This window comes from Nyctereutes procyonoides, unplaced genomic scaffold (genome assembly GCF_905146905.1).
Source record: "Nyctereutes procyonoides isolate TBG_1078 unplaced genomic scaffold, NYPRO_anot_genome, whole genome shotgun sequence".
Classification (NCBI taxonomy): Eukaryota; Metazoa; Chordata; class Mammalia; order Carnivora; family Canidae; genus Nyctereutes; species Nyctereutes procyonoides.
The window spans coordinates 2,618,880-2,637,637 of NW_026575121.1; the positions used below are offsets into that span (position 1 = coordinate 2,618,880).

The 18,758-nt window shown below is 37.4% G+C and overlaps 1 protein-coding gene across 2 annotated transcripts in view; it reads right to left on the reverse strand.

Moving 5' to 3' along the window:
• FNDC3A (fibronectin type III domain containing 3A) overlaps positions 1–18,477 on the reverse strand; it is a 172,576-nt gene extending 154,099 nt beyond the window's left edge. The window contains exon 1 of one of the 2 annotated variants that reach the window (XM_055335945.1): positions 18,219–18,477. The gene's annotated coding sequence lies outside the window, so the exon portion shown is untranslated. Of the gene's footprint in view, positions 1–17,634; positions 17,686–18,218 lie in introns of those variants that run through there. The other variant, XM_055335946.1, reaches the window with a different exon arrangement.
• Positions 18,478–18,758: the final 281 nt, after the last annotated feature.

The following is an 18,758-nucleotide window of genomic DNA, read 5'->3' on the forward strand; positions in this document are numbered from 1 at the left end:
ATATTTGGATCTTGATTTGTTTTTTAAAGATTTCCTATTCATTTATCTGAGATTGTAAGAGAGAAAGAGCACCAGCAGAGGCCAGAGGGGCAGGGAGAAGCAGATGCCCTGCTGAGCAAGAAGCCTGATACAGGGTTCATCCTGGGATCACGACCCAAGAGGAAGGCAGAAACTTAACCAACTGAGCTGCCCAGATGCCCCTGGGTCTTGTTTTTTTTTTTTTTTTTTTTTAAGAAAATTTAACCCAATGATTTCTGCCTTTTAATTATAGTATTTAGGCCATTCATATGTAATAGGATTATTGATATGGTTGGGTTTAAATGTACCATCTTATTTGTTTATTTGTTCTTTTGTTATTTCCTTTTCCTTACCTGCTTTATTTCAATTATTGTTATGTTATCTCCCTTGTAGGCTTACAGTCTATTATTCTTTGCCACTTTAGTCGTTCCTTTAGGGCTTATAATATGCAGCTTTAACTTACCAAACATTAATTTCAAGTAACATTATACTAATTCAGGTATAAGTATCAGAACTTTGTGACAACATACCTGCAACTTCTCCCCTTCTGAGTTCTGTACTATTATATTTCACTTTTACATGTTTTAAACCTTACAAACCTGATCATTTTTACATTTCACAGTCATTTGTTCTTTAAAGATACCTAAATTTTTAAAAAATCATATCTATTTACCCATTAGTTACCAGTTCCAGTGCTCTTCATTCCTTTCTGTAGGTCCAGGTATCCTTATGATTTAATTTTCCTTCTGATTAAATGGCTCCATTTAACATGTCTTTCAGTATAGGGCTGAAAATAATTCTTTCATCTTTTACACATTTCCAAAGTCTTTATTTTGCCTGCTTTTGAAAGATGTGTTTGCTTGGCAAAGACTTCCAGGTGATTAATTTTTTTTTTTTTTTTAGTGTTTTAAAGATAATATTGCTCCACTATCTTCTAACTTACATTGCTTCTGATGAGAAATATATTACCCTTAATTTGTTTTTTTTTTTTTTTTTTGGCTGACCTTTTTTTTTTTGTTTGTTTTTTGGTCATACTGCATATGAAGTTTTATTATTTTGTATTTTTCCAAATGATAGAATATTGTGAATATCTTTAAATACTCTTTTTAGACAGAAGAGTGCTTCTCTTCCCCATGATGTTCACATCCTCATCTCTTGAAATGTGTGGCTATGTTAGATTACACTTGGAATTAAGCTAATCAGTTAACCATAAAATAAAGAGATTATCCTGGATTACCCAGGTAAACCCAAAGTAACCACAAGAGTCCTTGTTAAGTGAAAGAAGGCAGAAGAACGAAACCACATGATGGTGGCATGAGAAGGACTAGACCCACTCTTGCTAGGTTGGAAGATGGAAAAGAAAGGGGAGGGGGCCAAAAGCCAAGAAAAGCAGGTAGCCTCCAAAAGCTGAAAACGGCAATGAAAGAGATTCTCCCCAAGACCCTTCAGAAGCAACACAGACCTGCCTGCATTTTAATTTTAGCTTAGTGAAGTTTTTATTGGACTTTAAAAAAAATTTAAATTCAATTTGCCAACATACAGTATAATACCCATTGCTCATCCCATCAAGTGCCCTCCTTAGTGCCCATTACCCAGTCACCCCATCCCCTAACCTCCTCCCCTTCTGCAACCCTGTTTCCCAGAGTTAGGAGTCTTTCATGGTTTGTCTCCCTAATTTTTCCCCACTTAGTTTCCCTCCTTTCCCTTTTGGTCTCTTTCACTACTTCTTATATTCCACATATGAGTGAAACCATGATGCTTGTCTTTCCCTGACTGACTTTACTTCACTCAGAATACCCTCCAGTTCCATCCACGTCGAAGCAAATGGTGGGTATTCCTTCCTATCTGATGGCTGAGTAACATTCCATTGTATATATAGACCACATCTTTAACCATTCATCTGTCGAAGGACATTGCAGTTCTTTCCACAGTTTGGCTGTTGTGGACATTGCTACTATAAACATTGGAGTGCAGGTGTCTTGGTCTTTCACTACATCTTATCTTTGGGATAAATCCCCAGCAGTGCAATTGCTGAGTCATAGGGTAGCTCTATTTTTAACTTCTTGAGGAACCTCCACAGTTTTCCAGAGTGGCTGTGCCAGCTTGCATTCCCACCAACAGTGTAAGAGGGTTCCCCTTTCTCTACATCCTCGCCAACATTTGTTGTTCCCTCTCTTGTTAATTTTAGCCATTCTCACCAGTATAAAGTCGTATATCTCACTGTGGTTTTGATTTGTATTTTCCTGATGGCAGGTGATGTGGAACATTTTTTCATGTTCTTGTTTGCTATGCATATGTTTTCTTTGGAGAAATATCTGTTCATGTCTTCTGCCCATTTCATGACTGGATTGTTTCTTGGGTGTTAAGTTTGGTAAGTTCTTTATAGATCTTGGGTCCTAGCCCTTTAGCTGATATGTCATTTGCAAATATCTTCTCCCATTCTGTAGGTTCTTTTAGTTTCGTCGATGGTTTCCTTTGCTATGCAGAAGCTTTTTAACTTGATAAAGTCCCAATAGTTCATTTTTGCTTTTGTTTCCCTTGCCTTCATAGATGTGTCTTGCAAGAAATTGCTGTGGCCAAGTTCAAGAGGTTGCTGCCCATGTTCTCCTCTAGGATTTTGATAAATTCCTGTCTCACATTTAGGTCTTTCATCCATTTTGAGTTTATATTTGTGTATGGTGTAAGAGAATGGTCTAGTTTCATCCTTCTGCATATGGCTATCCAATTTTCCCAGCACCATTTATTAAAAAGACTGTCTTTTTTCCAGTGGATATTCTTTCCTGATTGTTGAAGATGAGTTGACCATAGAGTTGAAGGTCCACTTCTGGATTCTCTACTCTGTTCCATTGATCTATGTGTCTGTTTTTCTGCCAGTACCACACTGTCTTGATGATCACAGCTTTGTAATACAGCTTCAGCTTCAAGTCAAGCATTATGTTGCTCCCAGCTTTGGTTTTTCTCTTTCAACATTACTTTGGCTATTCAGGGTCTTTTCTGATTCCATACAAGTCTTAAGATTATTTATTCCAACTCTGTGAAGAAAGTCCATCGTATTTTGATAGGGATTGCACTGAACGTGTAAATTGCTCTGGATAACAGACATTTTCACAATATTTATTCTTCCAGTCCATGAGCATAGAATGTTTTTCTATGTCTTCCTCGATTTCTTTCATAAGTGTTCTGTAGTTTTTACAATATAGATCTTTTACCTCTTTGGTTAGATTTATTCCTAGGTAGTGTATGGTTTTCGATGCAATTATAAATGGGATTGACACCTTAATTTCTCTTTCTTCAGTCTCATTGTTAGTGTATACAAATGCCACTGATTTCTGGGCATTGATTTTGTATCCTACCACATTGCTGAATTGCTGTATGAATTCTAGCAATCTTGGGGTGGAGTCTTTTGGGTTTTCTATATACATACAATATCATGTTATCTGCAAAGAGGGAGAGTTTGACTTCTCTGCCAATTTGAATGTCTTTGGCTGCTTTTAAGATTTTTTTTTTCTCTTTGTCCCTTGTTTTAAGTGATTTATCATGTTCCTTGATGCCATTTTGTTCATTTTCTTACATGGTGTTTCTTGGTTTAATGGCTTTCATCAAATTTAGAAAAATTTTGGCCCTTATTTCTTTAATTTTTTTTCCCTGTTCATCTTTTAAACAATTCTCTTTTCTCTGTGTTTCTTTTTGGATTTCTTCTTCTTCTTCTTCTTTTTTTTTAATGTATGCTCCATACCCAGCATGGGGCCCAACAAAGGGCTTGAACTCACAACTCTGAGATCAAGACATGAGCTGAGATCAACAGTCTGATACTTAACCAACTGAGCCTCTCAGGCACCCCTCATTTTGGATTAATTTCTATTGCTATGTCTCCACCTTTTCTTTGGCAATATATAACATGCCATTAATCTCATCCCAAGTCTCTTCTGACACTGTAATTTTAATCTAGAAGACCCCCCTCCATTCAACATGTTCAGTTTTACCTCTACCTCTTCTAGTATAACAAATACAGTCATAACTGTTTTAATGTTCTTGACCACTAATCCACCATCGATATCATTTTGGGGTCAGTTTTAAGCCAATGATTTTTCTCCTGTATTACTTGCTTCTTCACAGGCTTAGTAGTTTTGACTGAATGCCAGACATTTTAAATTTTACCTTGTTGGCTACTGTATATATTTATATTCCTATAAGTATTTTTGAATTTTGTTCTGACATATGGTTAAGTGACTTAGATTCTGCCTTAGGTAACAACAGAACTGTGTTCTTGTACTAGACAGGAACAGAAATACATTTAGTCTAGGGTTAATTTTTTCCCCACTACTGAGCCAAGATCCTTCAGAGTGCTCTACCAAATACCCTGTGAATTATGAGGCTTTCTACTCTGGCTGGTGGAAAGCAGCACTATTTCTGGCCCCATGTGAGCCTGAATACTGTTTTATAGAATCCTTTTAGGGGGGTCTCTTTTTTAGCCCAGAGTAGTTTCCTTACATATATGCATTTACCAATACTCTGCTAAATGATCAAGGGAGACCCTCTCCAGATCTTTTTTTTTTAAGGTTTTATTTATTTATTCATGAGAGACAGAGAAGCAGACACACAGGCAGAGGGAGAAGCAGGGTCCCTGCAGGGAGCCCGATACGGAACTTGATCCCAGGGTCATTACCCTAGCCAAAGGCAGATGCTCAACCACTGAGCCATTCAGGTGCCCCCTCTTCAGATCTTTGAAGTTCTTTTTCTCCTGATACTCTGTCCTGCCTTGTTAGCCTCCTGGGACTGCAAACTCCACCAGCTCAGAGGCAGCTGTTACCTACTTGGGATTCCCTCTGCTATGCCCTGAAAACTCTTCATACAGGAATCAGGGCCAACGATAAGGCTTGCCTTGTTCTCACTCATACATTGCCTGATATCTAACATCCTTCATAGTTTTTTTTCCCTAGTTTTTTAAGTTGTTTCAGGCAGAAGAGTAAATTCAGTACCTTTCACTTTTGACAGAGAACCAAACTCGCTACTCTTAATTTTTTTTTATTTTTTTATTTTTTTTTACTTTTCCTTTTTTTGAGAGTGTGTGTGCACTCAAAGGAAGGACACGGAGAGAGAGAATTCAAACAGGCTCCATGCCCAGCAGAGGCTGATATGGGGCTCCATCTCACAATCCTCAGGTCATGACCTGAGCCAAAATCAAAGAGTTGGACCCTCAACCAACTAAGCCACCCAGGCGCCCCACATTACTCTTAATTTTTAATGTACACAATGGACAGTAGAAAGGTGAATGAATTTATTACACATAGGAACCAAATGATCATGCTTTAAAAGCATGATATAATCAAAAGTATGGTCCAGGGTTCACTAATGGCAGTGTGTTCTTGATATGTCCTGAACTAAAAGAAAAATCAATGTTCTTTTTATGGATGTTTTGGGCAAATGACACACAATTCTTTAGCTTTTATACCTGTGTAAGACTAACTTACTAGCAACTTACAGAGTGAGCTGAGCTCTTATTTGTTAATAATATTTGTTAATAAAATGTGTACAGTAAAATTAATATGTTTTGAAAGATTACTTGGGCCTAAGTCAGGATTCTACTAAGACGTTGAACTGCTATGCAATATAGTTAAGATTCTGAGAATTTGCAGGAAGGATACTTCATTATCTGTTTACCTATCATCAGTGCTCTCTTCAATTGCCTTGGTTTTTGTGGTGTCTTCAACCTGTCATGGTTCTCAAATCCAACAGCTGTTATTTATAAATTACTGCATGTTTAGCTTTACCATTCCCATGTCCAATTTAGTTTTTGGAGAAGGTTGATTAACCCAATAGTGTACAATGATGCATACACATTAACGATATTTTTGGCTTATTACTTTAACCTTGTTGCTTAAGTAGGTGTGTTTATAAACCTTCCAATTTGACTTAGATGGTAACATTTTATCAGTGATCTGCTAGTTATGAATTATGTATTTAAGTAACTTACAACATACTTTTCATGTTAAGTGCAATAACCTATTTTATCTATAGGGCAGTGTTTGTAGGGCACAATCCTATAATGTAATAGGTTGAAGCTATCATTTTTAAGAAAAAAAATATCAAAATAACATTATTTCATATGGTTTAACCTAAAAATGTAAATATATATTTCATATACAAAGTATTTTTCCTTATAAGGTAAGTGACAATTTATACAGATCATTAGCAACAAACTTACTTATCTAATTCTCCAATTTCTTGTCCACTGGAAAAATGAAAGAAGCAGAATGGATAGGATGGGTGGGCCTCTCAGTTTTTTTACCCCACATAAGTGAACAGAGGTTTAAAAAAAAAGGAGGGGTTAAGAGTCACTACCATTATTCTCCATTGCCAGAAAATGACATATAACTTAATTTAATCAGGCCGTGAGGAGATATAGCCCCTGTCCCTCTACTATGAAATCATACCTTAATACTAACATGAAAATTTTATTTAAAAAGACTTCAAAGGCACTTTTGATGAAAAAGACATCAAAAAGATACATTTAGTCAGGAAACTATGGGAACTGAGAGCAGGAGTTGCTTCCAAGAAATCGATTCCAATCCATTTAAGGACAGAGAGTATACATATAATTAAGACCAACAATTTTTTTTCTAAGGGCTATTGTCTTAAATCCCATTTTACATTTCTAGCGAATGTTTTCAGAGCACTTGGGTTACCTTTAGAGCCCAAAGTAATTACATCTATGACAATTCTATTTTCATCTACAAATATTTTATTGCCCTTTTAAAATGTGCTAGCTTATATATTATATCCACTTTGCTTTTTTAGAATTTCAAAATTTTGGTAACATCTCTCAGAATGACTTTGAAGACTAAACCTGTAGTTTCTAAACATTTTCTGACCAAAGTTAACACCTGGCATCTAGGTTCACAACAGAAGGGTTTGCATTCCCCTGCAAAAGCTAGTGTCTTACTATAACTTCACCATATTTAACGTGTTTCCTTCTAAATAGAGAATTTTATCATAAGACACAAGAAAGATTTCTGCATTTCCCATAAGATTTGTCTGTAGAACAGTGTTTTAACATTGCCCTGAGATAACTAGATTCTTTATGCATAAATCTATTAAGCCTGAGTTAAATATTATTGCTTCTAAACATGCTCATATCCCTTCATCCTATTTTTTAAAAAGCTTCCTTCTTTTTAGACTACATTTAGCTCAAGCTAATGACATCAATCCTAGGATTTACAACCAACTTTCTTAAAATATGAGGTTCTAATATTGAAAGGGGGGAAGAATAAAAATATCTAGATAAATGAGACTTGAAAACTATATTCAGTATCATAATTTTACATTTGAAAAACTGCTTTTATAATAGAACTTCAGAAGGTATACTAAAATTACCTTGTTTCTCAGGTACAGTTATAAAGGTTGAGAATCTCTAGTCTACAATTCTTGCTTCTTTAACCTACAGTAACAGAGTTCCTGACCCAATTCTATATTGAAAGTGCTATTTTTAAACGTACCAATGACTTTAGACACCAATGGGAAGCTTGTGAGTGAAGAGAGGTGTTATTATAAAAATTACACAGAAAAAGAGACATAAATCAAGACTCTCTGACAAGAAGGTATGGCTCTAATAAGGACTAATCATAATTGCCAAATCCAGACCCTCTTATATTTTATTATTTTTGTTCTATCACAAAAGTTGTATGTTTCATACTTAAGAATATATGTAGAGTCATAATTTTTAATTCTTCTTCCTGTCCTCAAATCCAATTTCTACAGCTACCCACTGTGGAAATACCCTCTCAGACATGTTCTTGGCACTTACCTATGTATATATAAGATTTTCTAAGGCTTTTGGTTGTTATGTAAATGAAATGACATGTACTGGTCAGTGTCGTTCTTTTTCATGTGAAATAATTATTTTCTTAAAGAAGTGCATTAAGATACTTACAGGGATCATTTCTATAGTTAAAGAAGTACATTTATATCTATTTCATTCTTTTTCATGGTAGCCTAATATTCTACTGTAAGGGCATCCCATAACTTAACTATTCTAATGCTGAACAATGAAATTGCTTCCTTTTTTCTTCACACGTTTCCCCCTCTGCAAGAAATAACCATGTAATATTCAATATGAACCTATGATAGTATTTCTGTATTCTAGATATACAGAATTAAAACTTCTGTTCAGAAGTATGCAGTTTTAAAGTTGATAGATATTGCTGAACTTTTCTCCTCAAAAAGATGCGGCTAGGGGTGCCTGAGTGGCTCAGTGGTTGAGTGTCTACTTTCCACTTAGGTCATGATCCTGGGGTCCTAGGATCCAGTCCTGGATCAGGTTCCCTGCAGGAAGCCTGCTTCTCCCTCTGCCTATGACTCTGCCCCTGTCTCTCATGAATAAATAAGTAAAATCTTTAAAAAAAAAAAATGAGGCTATTTATACTTTGTTCAATACTTTATAAATGTATACTTTTATACATTTAATTTCAATTTTACTTAATAATATTACGGTTGTCCAGTTTTTGTTAATTTTATTACAAAAGTTTCTTAAAATATCCTATCTCGTTGATGTTTTCATTTGAATTTCTCAAAATACTGGTGTGGCTGAATTAACTCTTCAAAACTTTATAGACTGTCTATATTTTAAATTTCATGAATTTCCTACTTACATTCTTTATTTTCTACCAGGTTGGATTTTTCCACACTGATTTGAGAGCACACCTTGTATACTTTGAATATTAACTTTGTCTATTACATGTCAAATATGTTATTTGATAATTCAGTTGCTTGCCTTTTTTAATGGTGTCTGAGTTTGATGTTTCACTTGAAAGGTCTTCTCTACTCCAAAATGTTTTTTTTTAAATTCACTTCTAAATCTTTTGCCATTTTATTTATTTATATTTAGTCCATCTAGATTTTAGTTTTGATAGTGCCATGAAGTGGGTAACTAATTGGATAGCCAACTGTCCCATATCATTTACAGACTAACTCTTCCATTACTAGTTTATCACACAAGAAATTCTCTATTCATGGAGTTCCTCCTGAATTCTATATTCTGTTTCCATGATCAACATGCTCATTCCTACTCCAAATTCTCAGTTTTTTAATAACTGTAATTTTATAGTATGTTTGGATCTTTGATAGGTATGTTCACAGTAATTATGCTTCTTTTTGAAATTTACTTGGCCATTCTTAAGCAGTTCACCATCTCAAAACTTGAACCATCAGTTTGTCAAATTTCATTTTAAAATCCTACTATAATCTAATTAGGATTACACTGACTGGGGATCCCTGGATGGTGCAGCGGTTTGGCGCCTGCCTTTGGCCCAGGGCGCAATCCTGGAGACCTGGGATCGAATCCCACATCGGGCTCCCGGTGCATGGAGCCTGTTTCTCCCTCTGCCTGTGTCTCTGCCTCTCTCTCTCTCTCTCTCTCTGTGACTATCATAAATAAATAAAAATTAAAAAAAAAAAAGGATTACACTGACTATTGACTCATTTGGTGTGAACTGCCATTTTTATGGTATTAAGTTGTCACATTCAGCAATATAGTATGCTCTCCATCCATTCAGATCTTCTTAAAGTTTTCTTTACGTAGTTGTTGCATATTTTGAAAGGTTCTTAAGTATTTTATAATTTTGGCTTCTACCTTTTTAATAATCATTTTTCATAGTTGGCTACTGCTAGTGTATAAGAAAGCTAATGAATATTCTAAGTTATAGCCAGTTGGCTTACTGAAATGTCTTTCTGACTCAAATCATTTTGTGTGGACTATCTTATATTTTCTAAGTAGGCAATCATATCAACTACAAATACTAACAGTGATATATCTCACCTCTTATCGCCCATACACCCCTTATTTAGAGGTTAATTATTTTTCTTGCTTCTTAATGCACTGGCTGAGACTTTAGGGCAAATGTTATATTCCTATCTTTTTACAAAAGTGCTTCTAATATTTCACTATGACATTTGATATAGGCTTCTGATAGAGACCCTTTACTAGGTTACTTGTTAACAGTTATAAGGGACAACTGAATATTAGAAAATTGTATTTTTAGCACCAAAGATAATCATATAGTTTTATCCTTTCATCTATAACTACAGTTAATTATGTCAATATGTTTCCTAATACTGAATCAATATTATACTCCTGAGATTCAACACATCAGGTAGGTTAAAAGCCCAGGCTTTGGAGTCAGGTGCCCAGGTTCAAATCCCAAATCCTTCAATAACTAGTTGTATGATCTTAAGCATGTTATTTAACTTCTTTCTGGTTCAGTTTCCTCATTTTTAAAATGGTGACAACATTATCTACCTCAGACAGTTGTTTTATAGATTAAGTAAACTGATACACATAAAGTTGTTTGGAACAGCACTCAGAACACAGAAAGTATTTACTATACATTAATTTATTATTTACTGAGTGCTATATATTTGCCAGGCATCAGGTATGCTGCATGGCTGGAATAAGCAAACTAAGCCAAATCTGGCCCCCTCCCTGTTCTTATAAAGTTTTATTGGAACACAGTCATACGTAATGTTTATAACTTATCTATGGCTGTTTTTACACTCCTACAACAAGTTAAGCAGTTGCAACAGTCCATATAGCCATACAACTTAAATATTTACTATCTGCTCCTTTATAGAAAAAAAAATTTGCCAACTCCAGCAGTACTGTTCGAACTCAAGAAGTTCATAATCTAATAGTTGAGATGAACAAGAAATATATATGCTATGGTATAACATGTATACAATCATGACACTGAGGGTGTTACGGAAACATGGCAGTTCAATACTAAATGACAGGAAGCATTCACACAAGTGAAAAAAAGGCAAGAGGTATTTTATTTACCCAATTATTTTTAAGTACGCATTTGTTTATGTCTTTACCTCTCATCCTAGTTTGTGAATTACTAGAGGGAAAGGAGTATGACATTCATATTTTAAGCATCTAGGACATTTAAAGAATTAAATGATAGAAGAATAAATGGTGAATGGTTAAAAAAAAGAATATGTTATTTAGGTGACTGTGATTAGACCTATCTGTCAAAGTTCTAGATATAAATATCCTATAGCAAGCAGTTTACTTGCCATGTTAAATGGGCTCTTTAATCATTGCAACAGCCAATTCTAAAAGATAGGTCCTATTATTATCCTCTGTTTAAAGTGAAAAAACTAAGGCCCACAGAGGTAGAGTAACATGTTCATATTTATGTACAGCCAATAAGAGGGAAAGCCAATGAATAAACCTATCCGCCTCGTGTAAAACATATCCTCTTTCTACTACAAAGTTGGGAATAGATAAAATCATAGGTTATCAACAGACCTAGACTCTGAAATAGAGACCAAAGACATTATAACTGAAGCAGCAGGAATTGTGGTGATTTTAATATCTAAAATTGAGTAATGATTTGAATAAAACTCGTATTTTAAAAAATATTAGCCTGGAAGCAGCCTGAAAGTGGACTAGAGGGAAACTGCCCCTATATTTTCTTAAAGGCTACTCTACCACATACATTAGACCAATTTTAGCAAGGTTCAAGTAATAGATTAAAAACACACAATTGCAGGGGTGCCTGGGTGGGTACAGTCAGTTAAGCATCTGACTCTTCGCTTCGATTCAGGTCATGATCTCAGGATCTTGAGAGGAACCCCCATGTTGGACTTTGTGTGAAGTCGAGTCCACTTGGTTTCTTTCTCCCTTTCCCTCTGCACTCCTCCACCCCAAGTAAATAAATCTTTAAAAAAATACAATTGCTAGCATACAGTCGCTTCTGAGGAATAAGCACCTACTGATCTGAAGTATCAGAAATAGCTGGTCCCAACACTTCTAGAACAAAAAAACATTAACTAAAATGTAAGCAAAAAGTATATATTGCAAATGAAAATATTACATAGAAAAAAGTCTTAAGGACAAAACTACAAATTGAGAATGCTTGTCTTAAGTAGACCAAAATAATCTAGAAAATGTAAACATAATGAAATCACAAAGTATAAATTTTTTCATTTTAAAAATTTAAGCAAATCTTAAAAACTGATTGATGTAAATGACTACTCCCTTCAAGCTAGATCTCAAAAGTAGTTGTTGTACATAACATCTATTTCTGCAAAAGCAAGCATATAATTATTTTAAAAAGTCTTAACTGTGTTTTATAAAATGCACTTGAACACCTGTTTAGAACCCCCAAAGTAGGAAGATTTTTTTTTTCTCTCACTGGGAAATGAATAATGAAATCACTTAAATTTTCTTAATTATTCTGTTCAAATATATATTGAAATGTGGATTCTGAAGAAGGGAAACAGAAAATACCAAGCAGATATTTGTGAGAGAGACTGATTAACAATCTAATTTATAAAACTTAAGTAACTTTTGTATCAAGGTTTATTTAGAAGTACACATCAAATTTACTTTTTATTTCTAACAACTAGCACATAAGAGATCACAAGAAGTGAGGAGGAAGAAAGATATGAAAGTCAATCAGAAGTAATAGTTTCATCTGCAAAATAAAAATACTAACACATATTGGGCATGTCTGCATAGGATTTAAAAAATTACCAAGTACAAGGCCTAAACACCAATGAAAATTCAACAAGTGGATCTTATTACTATACATACAGGAATAGTCTTCCACTTGAAAAAAAAAAAAAAAGAAAACCACAAGGAATTCACTTTTGCATATTTTTATCCCATTCTGGAAAAGACTAGCTGAAGTTGGGATATAAGATCAGTATCCCCTTGCAAAAAGGAACAGAGGCACTGGATACAGACTGCACTGAAAAATTAAGAATAGAAAGAAAGCTTTTATATGCATTGTTTGCCAAAAAAGCAGTTAAAACTTTTGAGTAAACTAAATGTTTATTGGAAGCATATTTGCGGAACTTTGGAGGATAAAACTTGAATTGACAATTTCTTACAAAAAAAAGAGCTGCACTGCTTCCAATATAATAATATTAATATAAGCACTTATTTGGTACTTTGTTTTCATGGTCTCCAACAACATCTCATTGGGTGGTCATAATACTTCTGTGGTGAAAACAGGATAAGTATTATTCTCAATTTTAAGGACTGGGAATTTAAGATGGAAAAAAACTAATCTGAGATCATATGGCTAATAAGGGTGAAGTTGGAACTAAGATCCATGGTACTTAATTTCCTAAAAAACAAAACAGCTGGAATAATCTAGCTGTTTCAAGCACTGGCAAAAGAGAAGTGAATTCAAAAATGAGTTAATTTCTCTTTCAAGCAAAATTTAAAAAGCCAAATTTTTATTAGGTAGCAATTCATGGAGACTAAAATTTAGTTCAAAAGGTTTGTAATGCCTTACAATATAAGACAGTATATACATTTACAAAGTATGAAAAATGCAAACATAAATAAATTACAAAAATTAAGTTTTGAAGTTTTGTTTGGTTTTAATGTTAAGAGGGAATGAAAGAAAACACACTGACTTTATCCAGACAGCTCTCCATCTTACTTATCTTCACTTTTTTCAGCACCTAACACTATCCTTCATATATAGAGAACATATTTACTAATGTCTGCAAATCAAAAAATGTTCTATGCCTTATTCTTGCTCTCCTGATGACACAAAATAATGTCATTACTCCTGATGACAGAGTAACCCTAGCCAGCTGACTCATGCAACCATAACCTGAGTGGTACTATTCACCTGGTAATGGGACATGAAACACAATGTGAATAAAACGATTGCCTGAGAAATAACAAATCTATAAATTTAGGAACTTCAAAGAACTATTTCATGTAAATGAATTTTCAAAATAACTTATTCTTAAAAGGTAATCGCCATAACTTATCTTTAAATAATCTTATTTTAAAAGACATTTCTAGGTCTTCTTTGCCTTAATCTCCAGTGTAAATATCAATTATTAGACTATTCTGTAACACACTGACTCTTGCAGAGGTATCTAATTGCTTATCTCTTCACTATCTCATCCTAAACTACTTTTAAAGACAAGGTTTCCTACCACCAGGTTCCTATTATCACGTATAAGCCACCGTGGTACCCTAAAGTTTTTAAAATGCCAGTTGCAGTTTAAAATATGTAAAACCAGAAGAGGCTGTTGATCTACTTAACCTAATACAAATTTTAAATCAAGCTATGATGTAGCTATTTTCACTGCTCTAAGGCCTAGCTCAAAGGTTTTTCTTCTTTCACTTCCTAGTTCTGAGACCAAGTCTAGGCTGTTGCTAGAAGTTCGGCTACAAAATAACAATTACAATAATAGTTATTTCTGCATATTTTCTTTATTTTTACTGTAACATAGGGAACAAATATAAATGACAGTCATAACAAAACACACCAAACAACCATGTAGACAAATGATATAAGGTATCCCACTTTAGGTACTGTAGGGGCAATTACCTAGCCAAGAGTCAGCAAACAGGGTCCACTAGCTAAATCCAATCCACAGCCAGCTTGTTTTTGTTTGGCCTTGAGTTAAGAATGATTCTTGTATTTACAAAAAATTACTTTAAGAAATAAACAAAAAAGAATACTCAATAGAGACTACAAGTAAAATGCAGAGCCTAAAATATTGACTATCTGGCACTCTATAGAAAAAGTTTGCCAATTCCTGATCTAAGCTGTAATAACTACATATAAGACATATACAGCTATCTCTTACACACAAAGCTTAAGCTATTAATACGTCAAGGCAGACCTACAGTTCTCTCAGTGATGAATTCATAATGATCCAGTCAAATTATCTTCTCCAGCCCTGCATATTCTTTTTGACCATGCCCTGGGGCTTGTCAAAATCTGCAGGCAAACTTCTTTCTTTCTTGCTCTTACTACTTATCCTTGGATGCTCTCAGACTGGTTTGTGCCCCCCTACTCCCAGCTCTGGATGTCAACCTTTTTCGGAGTATCTGTCCTTGTGCTAAGTCCTTCCCAGGCTTCAAGTCTGATTTCTTCCAAATGCCTTCCATGATCCCTCAGTGGACTCACCTTCTTTCAAAGTAAGTCCTGGCCACACAATTTAATAATAACATCTTATATTTTCGCTAATGATTTCCTGTTAGTCTAGTATCTACAACTATTTTCTAAACAACTTGAAGGAAGGAAAGATACCACACTGCTTTAACATCCCCACTTCAATAGTGGCTCATCATCCTTTGAGCACATGTCATCTCCCAAGTGTACCTCTCTATCTTGGAGAAAAAATAATCTGAAGACTGGAAAAATGGGTGATAAGTGATTGGAAATATCAAAGGAAGATACCCACAAAATAACTTGATGGAAGACCATAAGCTGTACTGCAAACTTAGAAAGTGTATGTGAAACACAAACAAAACTATAATATGGAAGGATAGAAAAATAAGGATCAAGAAATTAAGAGACCACTGAAAAATATTCTGAAATAAAATGGTATCAAAATAGTAAGAAAGTTATAAAAGCTTACAATACATGTTTAAAAAATTTTGCCTTTCAACACTATTGGCCATTAATTTCCTTTCAACAAGCAGCTCTTGACATTGATATCCATTAAGGATTTTTTTTTTTTTTGCAGTGTGATAACTGAAGCCCTAAAAGATTCAGTGGGATAGACATGCACTGTACCCTAAATCTTTAGATTTTCAATACCCTAAATTTATTTGAGGTGTGCTAGAAATTAAGGAAAAATAAAAAAACACCAATCATTTATCTTTTGATTATCTGGCTAATAAAATTGGAAACCAAGTGCATACCCTTATATCACTCTCAAGGATACCACCATACAAAAATGCACCAAGAATATAAAAAAATTTTTATTACTTGACCAAACTGTTGTTATAAAAATATAGGCAAAATATAAGGTGCACAAGACTTGCATGTATGCACATAAAAAAAAGAAATGTTTTAAAACAAGCATTTTATTACCCATGAGTTTATACTAATAATATGGCGTATTATAAAGTAAGCGCTCTTTACCTAAGTTAAGCTACAGAGGATGATGAGGGTATTAATCATATATTCCTTCTTTTAGTCCTGGGTTTTATAGTCTCTCAGTCCTTACCTATGCCTGGCTGGTCAGAGAAGAGAGAGACAGTTTTCTTAATTATGAATAAAATATGCTTAATATTATACTGTAGAAATTTTACAATTAAAAAGTAATTATTAAACGCATGGTAAAATGAATCAGCTGTCAATTACTCACATGATGAGGGGAAGTGATGACACAGATGGCACCAAAAGATAATCCTAGCATCGGTTTTTTTCAAATGTATATCAGTAATTTGGAAGAAGCAAACTGCCCTTATAATTACATCTAAGACCAGGGTTAACTAAAAGTCTATCTTCCCTAAACACTCAATGGTTTTGAGAATTCAAAACGAGAGACAAAGGGGAAAAGGGAGTAAATTCAGAAGCATACAGGTGGCTAAAGGCACCCAGCTAAGGATAAAAAAATTTCTGTCATTCTACGTAAGAAAACTGAGAGATGATCTATGAAGAAAAAGAAAAAAGAAAAAAAAAACAGTAAAATTTACCAGGACAACGCTAAAAACTTTTGAATATGACATTATTCACAAAAATCTTAGTGAGGTTTTTTTTTTTTTCTCCCTGTTAAATCATCCTTTTTTCCCACTAACTAGTGTTATTTAGTGATGGCAAGCATTATCAGCCGGCCAGAGAGCTGAAAGCAAAGTTTAGGTTCCAGGTTATTTAAAAAAAAAAAAAAAAAAAAAGTGCTAAAAATCCTTTTTATCATTGTTTTCTGTTAAGCCCACCCTCTGCCTCAACAGGCACTTTATCTCATGACCTGAGATGAAATCAACTCAACCAAGAAAATACCAAAAAGGCAGAGGAGTCATTCCTCTGGAATATTTACAGGTGATTCAAACAAAACTGACACGACGGCAAGAATTACAGATTTAGCAAATGCATAAAAAAACTAAATATTTATCCAAACACGAGATCAGGGCCACAAATCCCAATTAGTTGCTGCCTGACATATGGCTCCAACTCCTGAGTCGGGCATATGTTTAGTTCGCGCTGGTGCTGGAAACGGCACGGCGGGGAAAATAGTGGAGTAACAGTTCAACTTCAGTCATTATGATTATTATTTTCTTTTCATTCTTAGGATACAGGGAAAAAAAAAAAAAAAGGCTGCAACTTTGGTTTCCAGAACTAAAAAGAAAAAACAAAAAACAAAAAAACACACAGCCCGCAGTTAAGAAGCTTAATAAAGAGGCGGCTCGGGTTTTCAAAGTCCATACTGGACAACAACTACGTAGGAGGGATCATACTGCAGAAAGAAAAGGAAGAAAAAAAAAAAAAAAAGGAAAGAAAAAAAAATACCTTATCAGCTTAACGATCCTTGGGTTAGAAGATGCTCAGACACAAAGGTGTCCAGAGACACGTTAAAATTTCACAACGGAAGATCTCGGAGGCACGGTTCCGGGCGCTCCAGCGACCATTACAGGCTCCCTCCGTGTCCCCCCACCCCCCGGTAAAAAAAAAAAAAAAAAAAAAGTAAAATCAAAAAAAAAAAAAAAAAAGGGAAAAAAATACCCCCGAGCTTTTTTAGCGCGGACAGAGCGGAACAAGATCGACCGAGGGCGACACTAACGACGACAGCCCGCGTTCCCGCTGCAGCCGGAGCGGCGGCATCACCGGCCCGGCCCGTCCGCCTTACCTGACGCGTGGCGTCCCTCCGCCGCCGCCGCCGCCGCCGTGTCAGGAGTTCACGGATCCAGGTGGTTCCTCAGCAGCGCGAGCGAGCGCGGCAGCCCCGGCGGTGCCCTCCCGCCCCAACAGGTGGCTCGCGGAGAAGCGCCAGGTACGGGGCGCCCGCCGCGCAGCACCCGACGGCCAAGGGCGGGCTCGTGGACGTTTTAACCCCCTCGGAGGAGCGGGGGCGGGGGCGGCGACGCGCTCCGGAAAAAGCGTCCCAGTTCGGCGGCGGCCCAAGCTGAGGCGCGGCGACCGCTCGGCGACCTTCCCCGCCGCGCTCCGCGCTCGGCGCCCCGAGCCTCCGCGAGCCGCGCTGCTCCCCGCCGGCGGGGGAGGGGGAGGGGCAAGGGGAGGGGGCGGGTCGCGGCCGCGGTCGCGCCCCCCGCCCCCCCTCAGGCGCCTCGCAGCGGGACTCGGGCCCGGCAGGTGGGCGACAAGTGGGCGGGCGCCGCCCCCGCCCTGCCCCCCGACGGGCCCCCCCCGCCCCCCCCGCCCCGGCAGCCTAACGGTCCCCGCGGCGCCGGCTCGGCGTCCCCCGTCTCTCACCTCCGAGTCACGCCGCTCTGAGGCGGAGGAAGGCGGCTCCCGGGCGCCCCTCCTTCGGCTTCCCGACCGTCCTCGCCCTGCTGGGCGGCAGCGCCAGCTCCCGGGGGGCCGCTGCGGCCGCCGGCGCGCTGACTGTCGGCGTGGTTTTCCGGCGGTGACGGCGCCGCCTCAGCCCCGCTCTCCGCTCCCTCTCCGCGCAGCTCCCGCTTTCTGTTTCACCCGAGGGACCACGAACGCCGCCGCCGCCATGCTTACTACGGAGCCGGGAGGAGGAGGAGCCCGGCGTCGGCGCGCCCACTGCGGCTGCGCGAGCCTCGCCGACGGCGCCCCCGGCCGCCCGGACCCCTGGCCACGCCCCCCGGCTACGCCCCTGACCACGCCCCCGCCGGGCGCTGCGCCTCGGAGCGCCCCCTTCCAGCTCCCGGGGCTGCAGGCTGGATCCCGCGGCCTCGCCGCTCCGGGTCCCGCTGAGCATCTGCCGCGGGCAGCCTGCGGGCGACCCTAGGGGGAAGCAGGGGTGTGTGTGGGGGGGTCAATCGA